The sequence below is a fragment of the Somniosus microcephalus genome, chromosome 1 (genome assembly GCF_052327205.1).
Source record: "Somniosus microcephalus isolate GS21.2 chromosome 1, FLI_Smic_1.0, whole genome shotgun sequence".
Lineage (NCBI taxonomy): Eukaryota > Metazoa > Chordata > Chondrichthyes > Squaliformes > Somniosidae > Somniosus > Somniosus microcephalus.
The window spans coordinates 140,663,616-140,689,723 of record NC_140987.1 but is presented as its reverse complement, the minus strand read 5'-3'; positions in this window follow the sequence as shown (position 1 = coordinate 140,689,723).

Genomic DNA, 26,108 nt, shown 5'->3' with positions numbered 1-26,108 from the left:
TCCTCTTGCCTGTGCTGCTTTGAAATTAAGGGCTTCAACAAATTGGCCAGCAGCCATGTTGACTGCCCTGCCAGTCATTTTTTAGGTTGTATTCCCTAGATATTGGTCTTGGAGGGAGTGCAGCGTAGGTTTACCAAAATGATATCCGGACTTCAAGGGTTAAGTTACAAGGAGTGATTACAAAAATTAGCGTTGTATTCCCTAGAATTTAGACGGTTAAGGGGTGATCTGATTGACGTTTTCAAGATATTAAGGGGAACAGATAGGGTAGATAGAGAGAAACTATTTCTGTTGGTTGGGGATTCTAGGACTAGGAGGCACAATCTGCAAATTAGAGCCAGGCTTTTCAGGAGTGAAATTAGGAAACACTTCTACACATAAAGGGTGGTAGAAGTTTGGAATGCTCTTCCGCAAACGGCAATTGATGCTAGATCAATTGTTAATTCAAAATCGGAGATCAATAGCTTTTTGTTAACCAAAGGTATTAAGGGATAGGGGCCAAAGGCGGGTATCTGAATTAGGTCACAGATCAGCCATGATCTCATTGAATGGCGGAACAGGCTCGAGGGGCTGAATGGCCTACTCCTGTTCCTGTGTTCCTATGTTCCTATGTTCCTTTCCCTCACTCCTTTTTTCAGCAGTTTAATTGTAATTTTTTTAATCTGTGTGCATTTAATAGAATGCATCAGCCTCTCACCTCTAAAATAAAAAATAAGTTGACTTTCCCTTTCCTTATCATAGTCATCTCTGCTTGCCTGCACACAACTTGGTGGCCAGAAGTACTATCACATCAAAGTTATAAAGGTTTTCTTTATTATCTGGAGAATTGAAGTTAGTGGAAAAATTCATCAGCTCCCCTTTGTCATGTCCCAAAAGCCAGCCTTCCCTCTCATCTCTTGGCCCTTAGTGCAGTATTCCTGCTGATACCGTCCCAGCCCTTTTCATTGGCCCTGGTAATCTGAATGGAACCAGATCAGGGCCTTATACGTACGAATCAATCGAAACATCAAAATCCTAAATAAGCTCTGTTTATTTCAGCTGATGAATCTTGTGCTCATCAAAATGAATCTGCGAGCTGCGACTTTTTGAAACAATGAATAAATCATAGCCGGCATCTGTCCACCAAGTAAGTGTTACATTAACAATCGTACACCTTCCCCCGCACCCCCGCTCCCCCCCCTCCACCTCCCCTCCCCGCCAGAGGCAGAGTGCTGCAATCATTCTTTCATTGTTCAAATATTGGTCCATTTTGTAGCCCAAGCAGTCGACCCCGCTGCCCCAAAGCAATTTTCCCATCCTTCAGCTTTCCTCCCTCCCACACCGACGAAGTTCACCAGCATGCCCAACTGCCCCCCTCCACTCAGCAACTTGCAGTTACATGTTGTACCCCTGCACACCCCCTCCACCACCACCCCCCACTCCACCATGAGCAAGTTTTGCATCAGGCACACTTACCCTTTTGCGAGAGGGAGTGAGAGCATGGGAGAAGAGCAATGACCAAGAGGGAGAAAGGAGAAAGACAGGGAATGAATAAAGAGAATGGGGAGGAGGGGGAATACAGGGAGGGGAGAGGAGAGTTAAGGGAAAAGGCAAACAGGAGAGAGGGAATGGGGAAGGGAGAGAAGAAGGTAAGGGGGAAGTGGGAACAGGGGACTTAGGGGGAAAGGGGAGCAGAGGAGGGTAATATTAAAATGACTTAATCTCCTGCCACTTTCCTTTTGAACTATATGCTTAATCTTTGTATCCTTCACTCACTCCCCTCTCCCCCTACCACAGCCACAATTCCTCACCCTCAAAAGCAACTCAAGTCTATTACATGTAGCAGTCTCAATTACTTATTTTTCCAGATTTTGCTGAGAGAATAGATTTGAAGATCTCGTAAGTGTTTTCTCTTTAAGGAAATGTTTTAGTATCACATAGTATGAATTTGAGTCATTGCCAGATTATCAGGTACAATACTGAACAAAAGTGAAGGGCTCGATTTTGCCAGGCCTGAGGAGGCGGGATTGGAGGCGTGTGAGTTGTTAAAATCGCCAAAAATGGCGGGCGGGCCCAATCCCGCCTCCAAGCAATTTTCCCAAATGCATGTTTTCTGACCCCCTTTCCAACCCGCCTCCAAGAGGTGGGATAGGCCCTTAAGGCCCTTAACAACTGCTTAATTGCCTCTATAATCCCATTTTGCGAGGCCTTTCCGATTTTTAGACATTCCCCCCACCCTACACGCCAGGTAATGCTGGCAGCCTCACAAGTGGATTGCTTACTCACAGCTGCACTTCCACTACAGCTGTATTACAAAGGAGTTTTCACCAATGATCATTTGCAGGTGGCAGAACTTTGTTGTTTCAGGTCTGGGGGAACTTTTAGCAGGCATACTCAGTGTTGTGGAAGTTTGGAGCCTGACACCAATCTCCAGTGTGACCTCCTGGGAAACCCCTCTCCCCACCTTGAATAAGCGCTTCGTCAACTGAGGCATATACCAGAAGCATGGCGACCATTTAATTCTTTTCCTCCTGGACATCAGATTCGGACGCAAACCAGCCGTGGCAGCAGCAGAACCATGAGCAACAGCAGCACCAACAGCAGGAGCATCAACAAGAGCGCCAAGCTGCTAGTCATCCACCTGAAGATGCACAGGCCAGAAGGCGCCAGCGCGTGACAACATTGCTACCCGGGATGCAAGGGACGCACTCATCCTGGCCAGACTTGCTTAGCCTGCACAATCAAACACTTTAGTCTCGCTCTTTCTTAACAGAGCATCAACAATGGAAAAGAACCTGTGGAATCCTATCATTCTGACCACCATCCTGACAATCGCAAGGCGCCCTAAGCCCTCAGTGTGAAAGTCCCATTTGCGAAATGACAGAGGCCACAACTTCAACAGTTTGCCATCAAAAGACTTTATAATACAATCACAATGATGGCTGGTCCAAAAACAAAACAACACAGCACCCAAGTGACTACCCTTGTGACTACTTGTGCTTTATCTTGCTCTTACGCATGCTCCTGCGTGATGATTCCCCCGTGGCTTCAGCAGATGTGGAGGCCCCTTGCTGCTCCTGTCTCGATGCCTTTGGCAGGCATCCTCTGGGGTGGTGAACCTGTGTGGGCTTGCCAACAGTCTGCTGCTCCTGCAGCTGTGCAGGGGCTGAGATGCCCATCTCAGTTGGGCGAGGAGTCTGGTGGGGCTCTGACCGAGGGCTTTGCTGTGGCATGGTCGTGTGAGCGCTTGGAGAGGTGCCCCCACTTCCTTATTGTCTGCCACCAACAACCCATTCATGGGTCAGCCCCACTTCAGAGCTAGCAAGTGGCTTGACAGCACCTTGCTGCACTGCAGGGGGGCCAGGAGGACCTGTTTCTGCACTGGAAGTCCTACTCCAGAGGACTTGCATGAAGGTCTGGTTTGTTTGCTCAATAGCTGACCATCGCTCCTCAAGAGATGTCATTCTATTCTGAACAATGACCATGTTTTCAATACCCTGGTGACTAAGCTCCTCCATGGACGTAGCCATCCTCTCCTCTACCGTAGCCATCCTCTCCTCTATGGTAGCCAGCCTTACCATGGAGGTAGCCATACTTTCCACGTAGGTTGCCATCCTTCCTGCGGTGATGCATTCATGCGCCAATGCCTCCACAAAGGCTCTGCTCATGTTCGCGATGGACTCCTCCATTCGCTCCACACTTGCAGTGACCCTGGAGACAAAACCTGCCAGAGACTCCTGCACCTGTTCCTGGAGCTCCAGCACCGCTCTCCTTCTGGATGGACCTGGAGGCACAGAGTCGACATGCAGCGGAGCCGAGCTGGCAGAGTCCTGCGCCCTCCGACGAGGACTCTCCACTGCTATCCCTGTCTCCACCATCTGCTGATGCTCACTTGTGAGCTGTGATACACCAGGTGACAACACTACTTTATCCCGCGAAGCTCCCACCGAGGTGTGAGTGTCTGCGCTGGTGCTGGGTGCGCTGAATTCTGCTGACGCTGCACCCTTAGAGGTTGCAGCTTCCTCTGAGGAGTCTGGAGGCTCAGGCTGTTCCTCCTGGATAGTGGGGATGGGTGCTTTCGATGGTCCTGTGGGGGAGTAAAGGAAAGAGTTAGAGATGTGAGGCCAAGGTTACATGCACATTGAATATTGCAGATGATCATAAGTCAATCTGTTAGAGCTTCAGAATCACTATCAGTGACTCATGCTTTGTCAATGAGCGAGATTCCAAATTATTCTGTCACCAGCTTGCTGTGATGCGCCCGTCTGTCCGTCCCCCACTTGGGTATCCTCCTCGATCCCAGCAATTTCCAGGGCCACCTCCTTCCAGGGGGTGAGCTGGGCTACTGAGGGTGGCCCTCTTCCTGTCATGGCTCTTTCCCTCTTATTGTGGGCTCCCTTTTCCTGCAATGAGGGACACAAGTGGAGTTTGAGTGAGAATGAAGGAGTGAGTGTAGAGAAGCCACAGCATAAATGTTTAGGAGGATACAAAGGACCCTCCTTGTGTGTTGAAAGTTGTTTTCATGGCATCACAGTGATAGGGTGTGTGAGGGCTGCATGGTCAAATAGTTAAGTGAATGTGACCATAGAGAGAAAGGGAATGGGTAAGGGTGCAGGGATGTAAGTGTCAAGTGGCATGTGGAGGAAGAGGTTGGCAAAGCAGAGTGCTGGTGAGGAGAGGCGATGGGGATCAGATTGAGGGTGATGGGAAAGTCATACTCATTTTTCCTGTGCGGAGAAAGTCATGAAACCTCTTCCTGCATTGCAACCAGGTTCTGTGGCTCAGCGAAATGGAGTTGACCTCCTGGGCCACTTGTAGCCACACAGCTTTTGTCTGCTGGGGGTGGGGGGGTTTCTCCCTGAGGAAGGGAACAGCACCTCCTTATTACAGCTGGCTCCGTGCACCAGAGCTTGGAGGGAGGACTCATCAAATCGAGGAGCACACTTTTGCTTGATCGTTGACATTTTCCACAATTCAACTCCTTCATATAAATTGCAGAGCCTTTGCAGTTTTCAGAAGAATCAAGGCTTGCAGGCCTTAAATCCAACAGCATTGATGACGTCATCGGAGGCGACTTTCTGTATGAAAAGACTCATTGGGCCAGTGGTTCCCACACGCAGGAAATCAATTGCCCAATTAAGGGAAAATCCCACTTTTTTAACACATCACTTAGGAGTCGGGGCCCTGACACGATTTCCACCTGACACGCCCCAGCCCGCCCACACTGACAAAATCCAACCCGAAGTGTCTAGCCAACAGAAGTGAGACCCAGCATGGATTTCACTTCAGGGTGCACATCAGTAATCCCTACTAGCTGGTGACCTTTGGCTTGTACTGCTTGTTGGAAATTCAAGTGCATAGGACAATTCAACAGAGACAAAATAGTTTTTTCTGGAAGGATGCGCAAGATAGCATTCCTCATCCGTATTTATCTTGTGTTCAAAATAACCAGGTTGAATTGTTCACAAGTCCAGTTGTGTGTGATGGTAATCAGGTTTGTTTATGTGGTATTTTAAGATGATTTTTCAAACCAATTCAAACCTTTCTGTTTGATAGTATCACAAATAGAATTAACAGTAAGTTTCAGAGCCAAAATAATATATAACAATAAATGTTCTGTTGTTCTATATATTCATTTTGTTTTCCTTTCAATATTAAGGTTTCATCCTTGGCTCAGTAGTAGCATTCTTGCCTCCGAAGGTTGTGGGTTCAACCCCCACTCCAGAGATATGAACAAATAATCTAGGCTAAAGTGGGTAAATTGAGTTGGGGTACAAATCAGCCATGATCTAATTGAATGGTGGGATAGGCTCAAGGGCCTGAATGGTTTATTCCTGTTCTTATGTTCCTAGGCTGAAATTCCAGTGCAGTACTGAGAGAGTGCTGCACTGTTGGAGGTGCTGTCTTTTGGATGAGATGAGGTGGATGTAAGAAATCACTATTCAAAGAAGAGCAGTGAGTACTCCTGGTGTTCTGGCTAATATTTATCCTTCAACCAACAGCACTAAAAAAAGCAGATTATCTGGTCATGTATCCCATTGCTTTGTGTGAATTACAATAGTGACCACACTTCAAAAAGCACTTTATTGGCTGTAAAGTGCATTGGGACATCCTGAGATCATGAAAAGTGGTATATAAATGCATGTACTTTTCTTAGTATTATTTTGCACAGGTTATAAAATAGAATGCATACGCATTTTGTAAGCTGCTTAGGGCTTTCAGTATTTGAATAGTTAAACCTCTGAAGACTAGCAGCATATCAGAACAAAAAATCAATAACATGGCTATTCACTTTTAGCTATTCTGAATTCATACAGTGATGAAGTTAGCTTGATTGGCAAGATATTTTCAAAAATATCACTGTGCTGAACATCAGATAAAAGATATCAACAATCCCAGTGCTCACAACATTTTGATGCCAGATTCCTCTGTGTGCTGAGTATAGCAAAAACCATGAATGTGTTGATAAAATACACTTTTATAATTTTATTATATCGAGTACACAGAGGAAATCTTAACCCACCTTTATGATTGGACTCAATTTATTTCAAGATAAAATTAAAATTATAATTAAAATGATATGCATTTATTGAATAAATACACTCCCATACAGCAGTGGACATTATTTCACACTTAGCTAACATGTGAGTGGCTTGAAAGCTTATTAACCTGGCCTGTGATTGAGGCACTCTCCTTAGATGAATGCGATACTTCACCATTTAGCATCCAGTATCCTCTTTTTGGAATCATTTAAGAATCATTGAATGCACTTGTCGGCTTCTCTAATTCTATTTTAAGATTCCACATTAATTCACAGGAATCAGTTTTTATATGAAAAAAGACATGAGTATTTTTGAAAGCTGAAAATACAGTGAAGTACCCCAGGGGTTAAAAAAGCAATTTTATCCACACGATCTCCAATATGACCTTTTGTGTGAAGCTTTATGGACATGGCTTAGGATATGGGGAAAAGTGGGAATTAAACAGGACGTGGTGTTGGCTGAGATGATCTTCAATGGAATCCACTGTATTACATTTGCTGTGAATCTTTATTACATTTGAATCAAGGGTAATTTACCATCACAATTTTATCATGTTGTGGCTTGTAAATGTTATTACTTTCAAATCTGATTTTTTTTTTAACATTTATGGTTATTGCATTTGCAGTTAAAATTTATTGCATATGCAATTAAGGAAGTAAAAGAATTACCATGAATCTTTAATACCTTTTTGGGTATTACAATTACAGTTGAAGTTGATTTTTATAGTTTTTACACTTACAGTTAAATCTGTTACATTTGCTCTAACATCACTTACGCTTTCTATTTGTGCTTAGTTCTCAACCAATGTAGTTTCCTTCTCTATCTGCTCCAGCTTTTAGGTAACCATTTCACACTATTCCCTGCATTTTATACATTTAAAGTCCTTTTTACTATATCACAATGAATTGGTATAAGTATTTTAAAATAACCTGTTAATTAATAGAGATTAGCATAACAGAATATATTATTTTGGATGTTGGACTCACATGGTATGCATTGAGCCTAAGTGGAGCTGTCTTTTAACCTTGTAATTTGATGGTCACAAATCATATTTTATATTTTCTAGCACTGTAAGATCTGAGGGGATATATTAATGTTGGAGGAAGAAGTTTAGCCACTGCTTAATAGCCTATGCACCTGATGTGGAACATGAATGCTATATCCTTGTGTGCAGAACAATGTGCTATATTTTAAGCTTATTGCAGTTGAATAAGTTGCAACAAAATATAATAGGGGAGGCAATATTTAACAGCAGAATTCTGGCCTCTTGCGCATCCCCATTATAATCATTCCATTGGCAGCCATGCTTTCAGCTGGAATTCCCACCCTAAACCTCCCTGCCCCTCTAAGATGCTCCTTAAAACCTACTTCATTTCTGTCCTAATATCTCTGTATGTGGCTTGGTGTCAAATTTTGTTTGATAACACTCCTGTGAAGAGCCTTTGGACGTTTTACTACGTTAAAGGTGCTATATAAATGTAAGTTGTTGTTGTTGAGAGAGTTGCTGATGGAAAATCAGTATTCATTTGTTTGACATCTTAGTTTGGTACAGGACAATCAGAAGATATATGGAGCTCTTCTATATGTGGTCCAGTTGGCAACTTATGTAATTGAATAAAAATGAGGTAGAAACTTCATTAAAAAAAAACTGATTGAGATAAAGGATAACAGTATTGGAAAGAGTAGCTTTAGTCTTTCACAACCAGGCTACCATACATTTTCAGGCCAGGTATAGCACAGGTTAGACACAGCAGCAGAATTTCCCTTTCACTGCTACAAACTGCTTACACCAGTCTGACACTTTCATTTCTTGCACCATCCAACCCCAAATGAGCTTGCCTAATTAGTATCACTGTAGTATTAAGAACAGATATTTTTGTTATGCTATGAACTTCTGCCCATTGGGAGCTGGGTTCAGACTATCCAAACATTTCTCACTTAGGACCCTAAACATACATCACACAGAAAATATTTTTATTTCATCTGTTTAAGCAAGATTCAAACCAGATCCCAGAGGTGAGATAACAGTATTGTAATTTAGCAATTCAATTTCAATTTCAATTTTATTTGCCATATGTAACTAGTACAATGGAATGCTTACTCCCTGATCACTCCCACAATAAGCTGTGGGAGCTCACAGAGACACGTCGCTATTCTCCAGCGCCATGTTCAGAAAAAGTCAATTCAATGGCATCCAATGGCAGTGGGAACGCGATGTCCCTCAGCCGCTCCGTCACTGCGGCCTCCTCCTCACTGTTGCCGGCTCCACGATGTGGTGGCCTGCTTCTCCTGCTCACGGTCCGGCCTCTGGCCACCATGCCCGGCTCTCCCTCCTCCCAGTCGGACTGCGAGCTTCCCGCCGAGGAGCTGCCAGCCGACGTGCTGTAGCGGGTCGTCGTAGCTGCTGCTGCTGCTTACTGCTGCTGCGCTGCCTCCGCCCGACTTGCCGAACACATCGTCGAGATGTATAAGCTCCGGTCGCTGCGGCCTCCTCCTCACTGTCACCGGCTCCACGGTCCGACGGCCCGGGGCCTGCTTCTCCCACTCATGGTCCGGCCTCTGGCCGCCATGCTCGGCTCCCCTCCTCCCAGTCGGAATGCGAGCTTCCTGCCGAGGAGCTGCCGGCCGACGTGCTGTAGCGGGTCGTCGTGGCTGCTGCTGCTGCTTGTTGCTGCTGCGCTGCCTCCGCCCGACTCGCCGAACACATCGCACCGGCAGCGGGAGCGGGCGGCGGGGGAGTGGGCCGTCCGAAGCAGGGAGAGCGCTTACCTCTGGACCGCCTCGGGCGCCATCTTGACTTCTGAGTGCTCAGTACAGTTCATATCTGCTCCGACTCCCCGGGGAGGAACCTCCATAGCGGTTTAGCACATGAGGCACAGACACGACGCAGCGAACCCCCAAGTCAGTATTCCAGAAAAAACAATGGAAAATCCCAGTGTTACTGAGTTTGCTTACCTTTTGTGGACTTCAGGAATACTTCTTCAGCAAAACATAACAAGACTCCAGTATTTCAATCCAATCCTCTAATACAACTGGAAAATTCCAAATGGTGTCCTATAACTGGTATATGACCTTCATTTGCATATGCAGGCAGCTCCTGCCTGTTTTGGGTAGGAAAGCAGGACCCCATTTGACGGCTCACCTGAAAATAGCATCAGGCTGATTTTGGGCATTCAAGGGGTGGCCAGTATTTCTCTGCCTGTCTAACTTCTTTAATCAGTTACATTTTTATAAAAATCTTACAATCTCATCATCTTGCCATAGAAATTTTACTCCAACAGTAGGAAGGCCACCTGAAATCTCCATTGTGAATACAGACACAAAAAAGTAGTTCCTTGACCACTTGATATAATGTCCCCTTTGGTGTTCTTTAGGGGGTCCCTGACTCGCTGTTTGTTGTGAATACCAATTGCTTAGCCCCCCTAACACTATTCTTATACTCATTCATGTCACCTGGTCTACCCATGGTTTTATATTTGAGAAAATCTAGATTTTTTTCCTGTCCGTACCCCATGCAATGCTTCCCTTGTTGCCCATATTGGTCTCCTTTTTTCTTTACTGCACATCTTACCAAGTAGTGTAATAATTACTTTGTATTGACAAGCAAGTCCTGAAAGTGTTCCACTCTTGTTCTGTACCCCTCCTGTCTAAAGTTCTGGTACAGTCTACCTCCCTCAGTTTGCTCTATCAAGATTGACTTTCTGAACACAGAGTTTCTATAGTATTCCTCTTCTCCTCCAGTGTAAGCCTGACACTAAACTCCACAATCGTGGTCACTATTCCTAAAGTGCTTTCTCAGTGTAGTCGGCTCCAGCATTATTTGGTTATTACAGCTTGATAATATGAAATTTCACTGAAAAGCATAAATAAAAAGCAGAAGTTCTCCTTTTATTTCAATGCTTTATCTTCATTAATTCTTTGGTACCCAGAAGAATTACTCAATGCCTATGAATGCTCTTCTGGCTGACCTCCAACCTTGCATCCTTTGTAAACTTGAGATCATCAAATCTCTCCTGCCGTATCCTAACTCATACTAAGTGCCATTCACTCATTGCCCCTTTGCTCGCTGAACTACACTGGATCCCGGTCAAGCAATGCTTTGATTTTAAGATTCTCATCCTTCTTTTCAAATCCCTCCATGGCTTCACCCCGCCCTATCCCTGTAACTTCCTCCAGCCCTACAACCCTCCGAGATCTCTGTGCTCCTCTAATTCTGGGCTATTGCGCATCCCCGATTTTAATCGCTCCAGCATTGCCAGCCATGCCTTCAGCTGCCTAGACCCTAAGCATTGTAATTCCCTCCCTAAACCTCTATACCTCTCTCCTCCTTTAAGACGCTCCTTAAAATCTAACTCTTTGACCAAGCATTTGGGCACCTGTCCTGTCCTAATATCTCCTTATGTGGCCTGGCATCAAATTTTGTTTGTTACCACTCCTGTGAAGCACCTTGGGATGTTTTACTACATTAAAGGTGCTATATAAATGCAAGTTGTTGTTTGAAACAACATTTAAATTTCTACACATTCTGGGTGCAAAAGAGTTAAAGCATTTATTCCAGACTCAGTTGGCCTCAATTTAACATGCTAAGAAGCCCAAAACATTTTCACACCAGTTTAGGTGCAAATAATACTGTCATTAGATTTGATAACCTTATGATACAGTAGCAGATGAACAACCTTAATCCTTTAATCCCTTTTCACCTGTTTTGAAATATTTCTACAATGTTCTCTTTGCAAGTTCTTTATTTCACCTGTAGTATATTAGTTCCTCTTCTCATATTTCTGTCATGTTTTCTTTTGTTTCATTGTTCAGATCTTTTGTATGGTTCTTATTTGAGTTTATAAGCACATTTATCAACACGCTGGACTAACCAATGATAATAAGAGTCCCTACTATTATGTGAAATTAACATCTTCCTTCATTATATTAAAAAAAATAGAAATGCTAGTTCTTTTCCAGCAAAACTTTCCTATAAAGAGACCTTTGAAAGACAATCTAGGTAGGCCTCTACCAGGGATAGTTTAGCTTTAGTCGAAAATTCAGTCGATGCATTCTGGCATCAAGGGAGTGTCGGTAGTCGTAGTCATTGGGGAGTGAGAATCAGCATGTATGACAAGTCTTCATCAGTTTCTGAGCTTGAATGAACTAATGCATTTATTGTAGATGACATCTGTACTAGCCTCAAATTAGTTTCGTAACCAGACTCAAAGGAACATTTTCAAAATGTAATAGACCTGTTTCTATTTTAGAACTTGCTGTGGGCGTTCTATTCTCTTATCACCTTCACTTAGGACACAAGCAACACGTCTGAGTAGAAAGTTTATCAGAACTTTGAAAAAGAATATAATGAGAAAGGATGACTACTTAGCAAACTGTAGCAATGGCGATTAAATAGATGCCTGCTTAGAAGTGTTATTTAGAATTTGAAAACATGTTGAATGCTGTAGAAATGTTGCAAAACAGGTAAAAAAGGAACAAGGTTATTCATGTGCTATTGTATCATGAGAAGGCTATTGAATCCAAAGACAGTAATAGGCATATCATCCTGAGTTTTATTTAAATGCAGTAACATTGACATCCAGTAACCTTATGGCTCTTATTATTTATTCATTTTGGTGTACATGTGGTGTTCAGTGATTAGATGATGGATTGTAATAAAAACAGAAATTGCTGGAAATTTAAAGCAGGTCAGTTAATATTTAAAACAGTTTGAGTAATGATGAAGTGTCACACCTGAAAAGTTAACCCATCTTTCTCTTTCAAATGCTAGTGAGCCTGTGTTTATTTTCAGAATTTTCATTTCTTGTTCCAAATACGTAGCAGTCATGCTTTTCCTTTTTTTCTCTACTGAAGGACTATGCGCTGAGTGACAGATCAAAGACATCTACATGAGATATGACACAGCTTAGATGTGATGTAGACCTCCTAATCATTGCCATTTCCTATCTGAGTTATACACATATTGCCAGATTAAGTTCTGTTAACATCACATGAAAATCACAGGGCATAATCGATAGTTGTACGGCCAGTATTGCTGAGGTTAAAATTTGATGCTTTGAGCATTTCCGCGCTCAAATTGAAGTGCCCGTGGAATTCTTTACAAAAGAAGGCAAAGAAATGTACTGATGTCCTAACATCTAGGGCGGAGCAAATTAGGTTCTTTAGATGATCATGTTGAAACTGTAATAGTTTTTTTTTCCCTCGAATGAAACAGAATCTGCACAACTATGACTTCAATGCATGCATTGCAAAAGTAAAAAATGTTTACTTTAAAAAAAACATGCACACGTGTACAGAAGTGGCCCTGGAGATTTCATTTTTTGGGTCAGACACATTCATACCTACTACAAGACCACAAGCCCTCCACCAATGGCCCGTTACTGCATATAAACTTTTTAGTAAAATTGGCTTACGCCAGTAGTGTAAGATAGGTTCATAGTGAATCAGCAGCCCATTTTTACACCATGCCCAATTTTCCTTCCAGTTACTTCAATAGAAAAGATAATCAGGAGCGGTGTAGAACGTGCTGCCGATTCACTATGAGCTTGTTTGTCACTATTGGCGAAGACCAATTTCACCCCCCAAAAGGCATTTGACAAGGTGCCACACAAAAGATTACTGCACAACATAAAAAATCATGGGATAGGTGGAAGATTGGCTATCTAACAGAAAACAGAGAGTTGGGATAAATGGTTCATTCTCAGGTTGGCAATCAGTAACGAGTAGTGTTCCACAGGGGTCAGTGCTGGGACCCCAACTCTTTACAATCTATATTAATGATTTGGAGGAAGGGACCGAGTGCAACGTATCCAAGTTTGCCGATGATACAAAGATGGGAGGGAAAGCAGTGAGTGAGGAGGATATAAAAAACCTGCAAAAGGACATAGACAGGCTAAGTGACTGGGCAAAAATTTGGCAGATGGAATATAATGTTGGAAAGTGTGAGGTTATGCACTTTGGCAGAAAAAATCAAACAGCAAGTTATTATCTAAATGGAGAGAAACTGCAAAGTGTTACAGTACAAAGGGATCTGGGGGTCCTGGTGCATGAAACACAGAAGGTTAGTATGCAGGTACAGCAGGTGATCAGGAAGGCCAATGGAATCTTAGCTTTTATTGCAAGGGAGATGGAGTATAAAAGCAGGGAAGTCTTGCTTCAGTTATACAGGGTACTGGTGAGGCCACACCTGGAATACTGCGTACAGCTTTGGTTTCCATATTTAAGAAAAGATATACTTGCTCTCGAGGCAGTTCAGAGAAGGTTCACTCGGTTGATTCCGGAGATGAGGGGGTTGACTTATGAGGAAAGGTTGAGTAGGTTGGGCCTCTGTTCGTTGGAATTCAGAAGAATGAGAGGCAATTTTATCGAAACATATAAGATTGTGAGGGGGCTTGATCGGGTGGATGCGGGGAGGATGTTTCCACTGATGGGTGAGACTAGAACTAGGGGGCATAATCTTAGAATAAGGGGCTGCCCTTTCAAAACTGAGATGAGGAGAAACTTCTTCACTCAGAGGGTAGTAAATCTATGGAATTTGCTACCTCAGAGAGTTGTGGAAGCTGCGACATTAAATAAATTTAAAACGGAGATAGACAATTTCCTAGCTGATAAAGGAATAAGGAGTTATGGGGAGAGGGCAGGGAAGTGGACGTGAGTCTAAGTTCGGATCAGCCATGATCCTATTGAATGGCAGAGCAGGCCAGAGGGGCTGTATGGCCTACTCCTGCTCCTACTTCTTATGTTCTTATGTTCTTATGTACCCCCTTAATTTTAGAAACTTTATTGCTATAGCTTTTATGATGAAACAAAACTTTGGAAGCAAACTGAAAATAACATTGGCCCAGAATTTGCAGTTGTGATGTCTGTGAAACTGTTAGTGTTCGCCTTCATTACTGTATAAAACTGACAGCAACTTCTGGCATCTGCACTTGCACAATTCAACCTGAAAATCCAGAAGTTGCTGTCATTGATACCATGCACCTCCACACGGTGTGCTGTTGCAGTATTCATAGATGCAATCAACACAGAATCACGGATTTGATATGAACTTCAACTTTTTATGACTATTATCACTGTAACAACCAATGAAAATGTTAAACTTTGTTCAATCAAGAGTAAGCAAGTTTTTAAACAGCGTACTAAATTATAATCACTGATGAACAACCTCTCTGGCCCTGAAAATCTAATTTTACAAATGTGGAGTCTCAGTCCCTCAGAAGAACATTTAAAAATTGCAAGGCTTTTAAAGTATTTTTTTTAAATTCAAGTTCTTTTATGTTAGACAGAGGAAAGGGAAATAAGGAGAGAAGCAAACGACAGGAAGGAGAAAAACAAAGGTAGCAGTCAGAGAAATCAAGGGTTAAAATCAAACATGGCTACAGTAAATAATAATTCTAAAAGGTCAGTTTGCTTCCAAAGTTTTGTTTCATCATAAAAGCTATAGCAATAAAGTTTCTAAAATTAAGTGGGTACATAAGTCAGAATCAGGGGAAATTATAATGGGAAACAAAGAAATGGCGGACCAACTAAATACATATTTTGGTTCTGTCTTCACAAAGGAGGACACAAATAACCTCCCAGAAATACCGCGGAACATAGGGTCTGATGAAAGGGTGGAACTGAAAGAAATCAGTATTGGTAGGGAAATGGTGTTAGGAAAATTGATGGGACTGAAGGCTGATAAATCCCCAGGGCCTGATAATCTACATCCCAGGGTACTTAAGGAAGTGGCCCTAGAAATAGTAGATGCATTGCTGGTCATCTTCCAGAACTCAATAGACTCTGGAACAGTACCAATGGATTGGAGGGTAGCTAATGTTACCCCACTATTCAAAAAAGGTGGCAGAGAAAAAGCGGTAGTGGGGAAAATGCTAGAGTCCATTATAAATGATGTAGCAGAGCACTTGGAAAGCAGTGACAGGATCGGACAAAGTCAACATGGATTTACAAAAGGTAAATCATGCTTGACTAATCTACTGGAATTTTTTGAGGATGTAACTGGTAAAATAGATAAGGGAGATCCAGTGGATGTGGTGTATTTGGACTTTCAGAAGGCTTTCGATAAGGTCCCGCATAAGAGGTTAGCGTGCAAAATTAAGGCACATGGGATTGGGGGCAAGGTATTGACTTGGATAGAGAACTGGTTGGTGGACAGAAAGTAAAGAGTTGGAATAAACAAGTCTTTTTCCGAGTGGCAGGCAGTGACTAGTGGGGTACCGCAAGGATCGGTCCTAGGACCCCAGCTGTTCACAATGTATATTAATGATCTGGACGAGGAAATTGGATGTAATATCTCCAAATTTGCAGACATCACAAAGCTGGGTGGGAGGGTATGCTGTGAGGAGGATGTCATGGAACTCCAGTACGATTTGGACAGGTTGGGTGATTGGGCAGAAACGTGGCAAATGCACTATAATGTGGATAAATGTGAGGTTATCCACTTTGGTGGCAAAAACAGGAGGCCAGATTATAATTTGAATGGCAATAGATTGGGAGAAGGGGAAGTGCAAAGAGACCTGGGTGTTCTTGTGCACCAGTCGCTGAAGGTAAGCATGCAGGTGCAGCAGGCGGTTAAGAAGGCAAATGGTATGTTGGCCTTCGTAGCAAGAGGGCTCGAGTACAAGAACAAGGATGTCTTGCTGCAGTTGTACAGGGCCTTGGTGAGACCGCACCTTGAGTATTGTGTGCAGTTTTGGTCACCTTACCTGAGGAAGGGCGTTCTTGCCATGGAGGGAGTGCAGCGATGATTCACCAGGCTGATACCTGGGATGGCAGGAATGACGTACAAGGAGAGATTGTGTCAATTGGGCTTATACTCACTGGAGGTTAGAAGATTGAGAGGGGATCTCATCGAAACCTATAAAATTCTGTCAGGTCTGGACAGACTAGATGCAGAAAGGATGTTTCTGATGGCCGGGGAGTCCAGAACCAGGGGTCATAGTCTAAGGATAAGGGGTAAGCCATTTAGGACTGAAATGAGGAGGAATTTCTTCACCCAGAGAGTGGTGAACCTGTGGAATTCTCTGCCACAGAGGGCGGTGGAGGCCATTTCATTAAATATATTCAAGAAAGAGTTGGATATATTTCTTAAGGCTAAAGGGATCAGGGGTTATGGGGAGAAGGCAGGGACAGGGTACTGAATTTGGATGATCAGCCATGATCTCATTGAATGGCGGAGCAGGCTCGAAGGCCCGAATGGCCTAATCCTGCTCCTATCTTCTATGTTTCTATGTTTCTATGTCTAAGAGCATTAAAAAAAACAAGCCTGAAGGTTTTGTGTCTTAATGCGAGCAGCATTCATAATAAGGTGGATGAAGTGGCTGCGCAAATAGGGGTAAAGGAATATGATATGATTTTGATTACGGAAACATGGCTCCAGGGTGACCAAGGCTGGGAACTGAACATCCAGGGGTATTCAATATTCTGGAAAGATAGGCAAAAAGGAAAAGGAGGTGTGGTAGCTTTGCTGGTTAAAGAGGGGATTAACACAATTGTAAGGAAGGATATTAGCTCTGATGATGTGGAATCTGTATGGGTAGAACTGAGAAATACCAAGGGGCAGAAAACGTTAGTGGGAGTGGTATATGGAACCGCAAACAGTAATGCGGAGGATGGGGATGGCATCAAAAGGGAAATTAGAGAAGCGTGCAATAAGGGCACAGCAGTTATCATGGGTGACTTTAATCTACATAGAGATTGGGCTAACCAATACAGCAACAATACTGTGGAGGAGGAATTCCTGGAGTGTATACGGGATGGTTTCCTGGACCAATATGTCGAGGAACCAACTAGAGATTAGGCCATCTTAGACTGGATATTATGTAATGAGAAAGATTAATTAGCAATCTTGTTGTGCGAGGCCCCTTGGGGCAGAGCAATCATAATATGATCGAATTCTTCATTAAGATGGAGAGTGAAGTAGTTGACTCGGAGACTAGGGTCCTGAATTTAAATAAAGGAAACTACGATGGTATGAGGCGCGAGTTGGGAAGGATTGATTGGGGAATGTCACCCAAAGGGTTGACAGTGATGGTTGATGGTGGATAGTGTTAGATCCGTGTGTTAATGGAGACACGGAATGCAGGAGTTGATTTAACAAGTGTTTACTGAACAAAGTCTGGAGGTGAACTAACAACACAAGACGCTACACAGGCTTATATACCCGAGTGGTCACTACTGGTACTACAGTATACAGGGGCTTCAAAAACATAGTTCCTCTTAAAGGTACATACACTACAATTCCTCCCCTTTTAGATAAATAGTACATAACATTTTAAGTAATCATTAAATAACATTTTTACAAGAACAATAATAGACACATTTGCTGAAGTTAATCAATTACAAATTCAGTCTCCCTGGAGGCTTCCTGACTCGGTCCGGATAACGCCTCGGTGGTGTAGTAGGTTCTTTTGGCAAGGTCGATTCAGCTTCAATGCTAGTGTCGGGTTCATCTGGTTCCAGTATCACCGGATCGGAGGTAGATACTATGGGTATCTCTGCTTCATCACTAGGCGTATAGAGTTGTGGTGTAGGTTGTCCTTTTTCGGATGACTCTATGATCTGATCAGTATGGCGCCTTATTATGCTTTCTCCAATGTCCACGGTATACATCAGCGGTCCTAGTCGTGTGCAAATAGTTCCAGGCTGCCATTTCTCGGTACGGTAGCCCCGGGCCAAAACTGGTTGACCTATCTGGAAGGTTCTAGTTGACCTTTCATTCATGCTTTGAAATTGTCGGTTCTGTACGTCCCTTCTGATGTTTGGCTTGACCAAATCCAGCCGGCATCTTAGTCTTCTATTGAAAAACATCATGGCGGGGGTTTGGTTTGTAACCACATGTGTTGCATTCCTGTACGCAAACAAGAAGTTATCTACCTTATGTTGTAGATTTATGTCTTCATTACCCATGGCCTTTATGGCCTTCTTGAAGGTCTGGACAAACCTTTCAGCCAATCCATTGGTGGCGGGATGGTATGGGGCGGACGTGTAGTGCTTAACCCCATTGTTTTTTAAGAACTTCCTGAATTCTTCGGATACAAATTGTGGTCCATTATCAGAACAGATCTGTTCAGGCAGCCCATTCCTGGCGAATATGGTCCTTAATACTGTGATGGTTTTTTCCGTGGTGGTGGAGGACATCTTTATTACCTCCGGCCACTTGGAGTGTGCATCCACCGCGATTAAGAACATTGAGTCCATAAATGGACCAGCAAAGTCGATATGTACCCTTTGCCATGGAGATGAGGGCCACTCCCATGGATGTAGAGGGGATTGTGGTGGGTCGTTTTGGACCTTCTGGCATCCTAGACAGCTCTTGGTCATTTCTTCGATGTCTCCATCGATACCTGGCCAGCACACAAACGCTCTGGCTAAGTTCTTCATTTTCACTCCACCCAGATGCCCCTCGTGAAGCTCCTTTAGCACTCTATCCTTGAGTTTGGGTGGAATCAATACTCTGGATCCACACATCAAGGTTCCTCGGCACACTGACAGCTGTTCTCTTCTTTGCGAGAATGCTGGCAGCAGTGGTTCGCCATGTGCTGGCCATCCCTTCACCGTTAAATCGTAGACTCGTGAGAGAGTCGGGTCATTTCGCGTTTCCTTTTCAATGTTAGAATTTGTCACCGGTAGACATTCCACTATGGTCGAGTGGAATATCTCCACTGGTTCCACTGTAGGCGCCTCTTCCACCGTTGGCAACGGTAGGCGCGATAACCCGTCAGCATTCCCATGCTGTTTTGTTCCTTTGTACTCTATGTCATATTGGTGTGCCATTAGGAAAAGGGACCACCTCTGTAGCCTTTGCGCTGTCATAATGGGAACGCCCTTTTTAGGGTTGAATATGGAGACGAGGGGTTGATGGTCAGTCAACAAGGAAACTTTTGTCCGTGTAGGTAATGGTTGAATTTCTTTACCCCCCACACCAGGCTGAGTGCCTCCCTGTCGATCTGGGCATAGTTACGCTCAGCTGAGTTCAATGAGCGTGACGAAAAAGCTATCGGCCGCTCCGAGCCATCAGGAAATCTATGCGATAATACCGCTCCCACGCCGTAAGGGGATGCATCGCACACCAGTCTGATTGGCAGTGATTGGTTGTAATGAGCCAACACTTCCCTGGATGTCATCAAGCCTTTGCATTTATGGAAGGCACGTTTACAGACTTCGCTCCATTTCCAAACTACTCCCGTTTGTAGCAGTGCGTTAAGCGGGTGCAGAGCCGTCGACAAGTTTGGTAAAAATTTATGATAGTAATTTACTAATCCCAGGAATGACCTTAATTGTGAGACATTTTCAGGCGATGGGGCCTTTACGACCGCTTCAATTTTTTCAGGTGACTTATGCAACCCTTCTTCGTTAATGACATGGCCACAATATGATATTTGTTTCTGGAAAAATTCGCATTTGGGGCGATTTGCTCGTAGGCCCCGTTCTCTCAGCCTCGTGAGCACCTGCTCCAAGTTGGCAAGGTGCTCATTGTCATTTTCTCCTGTTACAAGGATGTCGTCTAGGTAGCATTGAGTCCCCGAAATCCCTTGCAGGACTTGCTCCATAGCTCTTTGCCAGATAGCCGGAGCTGATGCCACTCTGAAAACCAGTCAATTGTACTGGTACAGGCCTTTGTGTGTGTTTATCGTGAGATACTTTTTAGAGGCCTCCTCAACCTCCATCTGTAGATATGCCTGTGCTAAGTCAATTTTGGTGAAACGTTCCCCTCCGGATAGTGAGACGAAAATATCTTCTATCCTCGGAAGAGGATACTGTACTGTGTGAAGAATCGGGTTTACAGTCACCTTGAAGTCCCCACAGATGCGAACTTTTCTCTGTTCTTCAGATTTATCATTATTCAACGTTTTCTTCATGACCGGGACGATGGGTGTTGCCCACTCGCTCCAATCTACCTTGGGTAACACGCCTGCTTTTTCCAAATTCTCCAGCTCTGCCTCAACGGCTGGACGAATTGTGTATGGCACCGGCCTTGCCTTAAAAAACTTGGGAATTGCCGCATCTTCCACTTTTATTGAGGCGGTGGCGCCTTTCAGGGTTCCTAGTTCCTGTTGAAACACTTCTTTGGCGTTAGCCAAGATTTCTTTTAATCTTCCAGATATCACATCATCATCGTTTTTTTTCTTACTGGTCACCATCAGTGCCTGAATGGAGTGCCATTCTAAACGTATCTTTCTGATCCATTCACGTCCCAACAACGGTGGACCACCATCTTGCAGAATGTATAAATACAACTTCTGTATTTCCTTGCCGTTGTATACAACAGGCACCCTTATTTTCCCTCTGGGGTATACTTTCTGCCCCGTATATGTCTTCAAGACAATGGATGTGTCTTTCAAAGGTATATGCGGAAATAGCCGCTCGTAATCCCATCGACTCATGACGGTCAGAGCTGATCCTGTATCTAGCTCCATTTTGACTGGGGACCCCGCTATCGTGAGGGTAACCCAAATGGTCTGGTAACCTTCTTTGGCAATTACATTATGTAATTTGAGACAGCTTAGTCTCTTGTTTCCGGATTCGCTATTACTCTTCTGGTCTTCGGAGCTACTGTCCGTCATCATTTGTACCTTTCTGTACTTTTCCTTATTGACCTTTTTACTGTCAGCGGATTTCTTTCCAGATCTGCATACACGTGCAATGTGTCCCATCTTTCCGCATTGCCTGCATGCTTTGTCCTTGAACCAGCAGTCCTTCTGGTCATGGGTGGATCTGCCGCAGCGATAACATCTCTCGAAACCCCGTGTCATTTCATGGGTGCCGAAGTCCTGTGGCTTTTGCTGTATCTCTGCAGCTCCTCTTGCTGTTGCTTCGTATGATACAGCCACACTGAAAGCCTTGTCCAGTGTCAAATGTTTCTCAGAAAGTAGCCTTTTCTGTGTTCCTTCGCTTAGGAGACCGCAGACGAATTTGTCTCGTAGAGAATCTGCCAATCCTGCCCTGAATTGGCCGTGCTTTGACAGCTTTCGTAATTCGGTGAGGTAATCAGCGTTACTTTCATTCTTGTGCTGATTCCTCCTGAAGAATTTGAATCATTCCGCTATCAGCAGCGGTGTTGGGTTTAAGTGCTCCTGTAAGCTATCAACAATCTCCTTAAAATTCTTGTCCATCGGTTTGGCTGGAGTGATCAAGTTTCGTAACAGCCCGTATGTCCTTGCGCCCATCAGATTTAGAAATACCGATGCCTTTTTATCATCCGCTACTTCATTCGCCTTGCAATATACCTCCACTCTTTCCACATATGTGGTCCAATCTTCTATATCACTATCGAAAGCAGTAATATTGCCAGTCTTCGGCATCTTGAAAATCTAAAATGGAGCTTCCCGCGCTTTTATTTCTTCCCCGCCGAGTTAAGATGGTGCCTCCCGTGCTTTCCTGTCGCTGCCGCTGCTGCCAACACTGTTGCTGGCGATTCCCGTTGCGACCTGCAGCTTTTCGCGGTATTTCTATTTTTTTTAAATATCACTTCAATAGTTTCTCCGTTACTTGGAGAACCATTCCCGTCGTGGAGCGGGCCCTCTGGGAGTTTCCCCTCCCTCTGCTCGGTCCGAACGCCGACTTGCTTTGCAGCACCGGCCGCGCCCTGAGTGCTCCACCCTCTCTCTCTCTTTGCTTCTGCTTCCCGACTCGCTGCCCGGCCCCATTGCAGAGCCACCCGATCGAGCTCTAGCCCGCCGCAGCCCAGGAAGTATCAGTGCACTACCTGCCACCAGCCCATTTAGCTGGGGAAACCACAGACTGGAGACCAAGCCTGGCCCTCGTTTTCGAGTTTCTTCGAGTTATTTATTTGTTTTTTCTTGCTTCTGGCTTCGACCTTCGTCTGAGGAATCGATCCCCTTGAGGTGCTGCCGAATTGCAGGTAAGTTTGTTTCTAACTCGTCGCCACTGTTAGATCCATGTGTTAATGGAGACACGGAATGCAGGAGTTGATTTAACAAGTGTTTACTGAACAAAGTCTGGAGGTGAACCAACAACACAAGACGCTACACAGGCTTATATACCCGAGTGGTCACTACTGGTACTACAATATACAGGGGCTTCAAAAACATAGTTCCTCTTAAAGGTACATACACTACAGATAGGCAATGGCAAACATTCAAAGATCGCATGGATGAACAACAGAATTTGTTCATCCCAGTTTGGCATAAAAATAAAACAAAAAGGGTGACTCAACCATGGCTAAAAAGGGAAATTAGGGATAGCATAAGATCCAAGGAGAGGACATATAAATTGGCCAGAAAAGCAGTAAACCTGTGGATTGGGAGCAGTTTAGGATTCAGCAAAGCAGGACAAAGGGAATAATTAAGAGGGGGAAAATAGAGTATGAGAGTAAGCTTGCAGGGAACATAAAAACTGACTGTAAAAGCTTTTATAGCTATGTGAAGAGAAAAAGATTGGTGAAGTCAAGCGTAGGTCCCTTACAGTCAGAATCAAGGGAATTTATAATGAGGAACAAAGAAATGGCTGACCAATTAAATACATACTTCGGTTCTGTCTTCACAAAGGAGAACACAAATAACCTCCCAGAGATGTCGGGGAACATAAGGTCTAATGAGAGGGAGGAACTGAATGAAATCAGTATTTGTAGGGAAATGGTGTTAGGGAAATTGACGGGATTGAAGGCCGATAAATCCCCAGGGCCTGATAATTTACATCCTAGGGTACCTAAGGAAGTGGCTCTAGAAATAGTAGATGCATTGCTGGTCATCTTCCAAAATTCGATAGACTCTGGAACAGTACCCATGGATTGGAGGGTAGCTAATGTTACCCCACTATTCAAAAAAGGTGGTGGAGAGAAAACGGGGAATTATTGACTGGTAAGCCTGACATCGGTAGTGGGGAAAATGCTAGAGTCCATTATAAAAGATGTAATAGCAGAGCACTTGGAAAACAATGACAGGATCGGACAAAGTCAACATGGATTTACAAAAGGTAAATCGTGCTTGACTAATCTGGAATTTTTTGAGGATGTAACTGGTAAAATAGATGAGGGAGATCCAGTGGATGTGGTGTATTTGGACTTTCAGAAGGCTTTCGATAAGGTCCCGCATAAGAGATTAGCTTGTAATGTTAAGGCACATGAGATTGGGGGCAAGGTATTGACTTGGATAGCGAACTGGTTGGCAGACAGAAAGCAAAGAGTTGGAATAAACGGGTCTTTTTCCAAGTGGCAGGCAGTGACTAGTGGGTTACCGCAAGGATCGGTCCTAGGACCCCAGCTGTTCACTGTAATGTATATACCTTTAAGGGGGAACTATCTTTTACAGCACATGTATACTGCAGTACCGGCAGTGACCACACCTGTATATAGCACTAAGTAGTAATCTGTACAGATCAGTTCCAGTGTGAGCCTCGTTAAGTAAACACCTGTTGTACCGTTCTCCTGCAGTCTGTGTCTTATTATACACAGACACAACATTGGCGACAAGGCAAGTTCAAACCTACCTGCAACTCTGCATCACCTCCCGGGGATTCGTTCCTGGAGATCAGTGGATTGGAGGTCAAGGCCAGAGACTCAGGCGTCGACCACGGGCAACCGCCCAGTCATCCAGCAGTGACTCGAGAATTGCGGGGGAGGCTGTCGAGAGCCAGGCTTGGCTTTCCAGTCGAGGTGGTCCAGCGAAACGGGCTGGCAACAGGTAGTGCGCAGACCCTTCCCGGACAGTGGTGTGCTAGAGTCCGACCGAGCGGCACAGCAAAGGGCCGAGCAGCGTCGACGGGGGAGAGAGAGAGAGGGCAGAGTGCACAGGGCGCAGCCGGTATTCAGGGGCTGAGCAGCGTTGAAGAGAGGGAGAGAGAGACGCGCAGAAACCCGCGAAGCGCCGCCATTGCCACGAGGACCGCCGAGAGTGGCGTTGGCAGCAGCGCAGGAGAAGCGCGCGAAACCTACAGGGTGCCGCCATTGCCACGAGAACCGCCGGGAGCGGCGTTGGCAGCAGCAGGGTAGGAAGGAAAGCGTGGGAGATGCCATTTTAAGCCATTGGGAGAAGCCATTTTAAACCACACCCAAAATGCCGAAGAGTGGCAGTATCACCGCGTTTGACAATGAAGTCGAAGATTGGACTACATATGTCGAACAAATAGAGGTATACTGCAAGGCAAATGAGGGGTCAGATGACAAGAAAGCATCGGTATTGTTAAATTTAATGGGTGCAAAGACGTATGGTTTATTACGAAATCTAGTAACCCCAACGAAGCCAATGGAAAAGAGCTTTGAAGACATAGTAACGATACTAAAGGAACATTTTGGCCTAGATTTTCAGTATAGACAGTTTTGGGGCGCTAACCTTAGCGCCCGCCCGAAGTTAGCGCCCGCCCCAAAGTAGCGCCCCGTTGCCGGAAATTCAGTGGCTTCGCCCTAAGAGGTTGGTGGAGCGCTAAAAGAGGCGTTCCACTACTATCTTTAGGCGCTAAGCCGGCGGTGCAGAGCGCAACACCCGAGCTCGGGCGCAGCGCACGGCAGACACTCTGGTGCCAGTGAGCTCTTAAAGGGGAAGGGTGCATGTGTTTTTTTCAAAGGCAGAGTCTGGGGGGGGGGGGGAAAGATGAGGAGGAGGAGGAGGAGGAGGAGGAGGAGGAGGAGGAGGAGGAGGAGGAGGAGGAGGAGGAGGTGGTGGTGGTGGTGGTGTCCGGAAACATAAATACACCGTTCACAACCACACACTGGATCCTTCCACACAACACATGCAGAGTGCCGTATGTAGTGCAGGAGGAGTGCCCTTTAATTTGCGCTCCCCAGGGTGTGTCGCGTTCCATTTTACAAACGCTCTGGACGCCAGCCGCACAATGGGGCGGTCCGACTGAAGTTTGGATTCGAGGCGGCCAAAGGGCGTTGCACGAGGATGTGACATCATTTTCTGCGCGCGCATCCGGGCGGCCGCTAAACTTTGCGCCGGCGCTAACGGGCAACTTAATTTGGGGCGGGGCGCAAACTGCGCTGCGCCCAGGCGCTACACGCATAGCGCCCGAAAATCACTTCTCTTAAGGCGCTAACTGCTGGCGCAAGCAACTGAAAATCTAGCCCTTAAGCCCCACACCGCTGCTGATAGCAGAAAGATTCAAGTTTCACAAACGGAACCAGCATAAGGATGAAAGCAATGCTGATTATTTAACAGAACTGCGCAAACTATCGAAACACTGCCAGCTTGGAGCGGGACTGGCAGATACCTTACGGGACATGTTTGTGTGTGGGCTTCAAAGTGAAGGAACCCAGAAACGGCATTTATCTGAAAAGGACCTTACGCTGGACAAGGCTTTCAGCATTGCGGTATCATATGAAGCAGCAGCACGGGGCGCTGCAGAGATACAACAGAGACCGCAAGAATATGGCACAAACAAAATGTCATATAGAACAGAGAAGTGCTATCGCTGCGGCAGAACAACACACGAGCAGAATGATTGCTGGTTCAAAGACAAAGGCCTAGAAATTGAGTTGGGCCCGCGCCAGGGCTTTAGCGCCGGAAATTTTGCGCCGGCGCTAAGTCCCGCTGCGCGCGCCAAAAATTCAGTAGCGCCACGCCCAGACGGCTGCGGGCGCTACTGGAGGGTGTCAGCGCCTCCCAATGGGCGCTGACTGCAGGATTG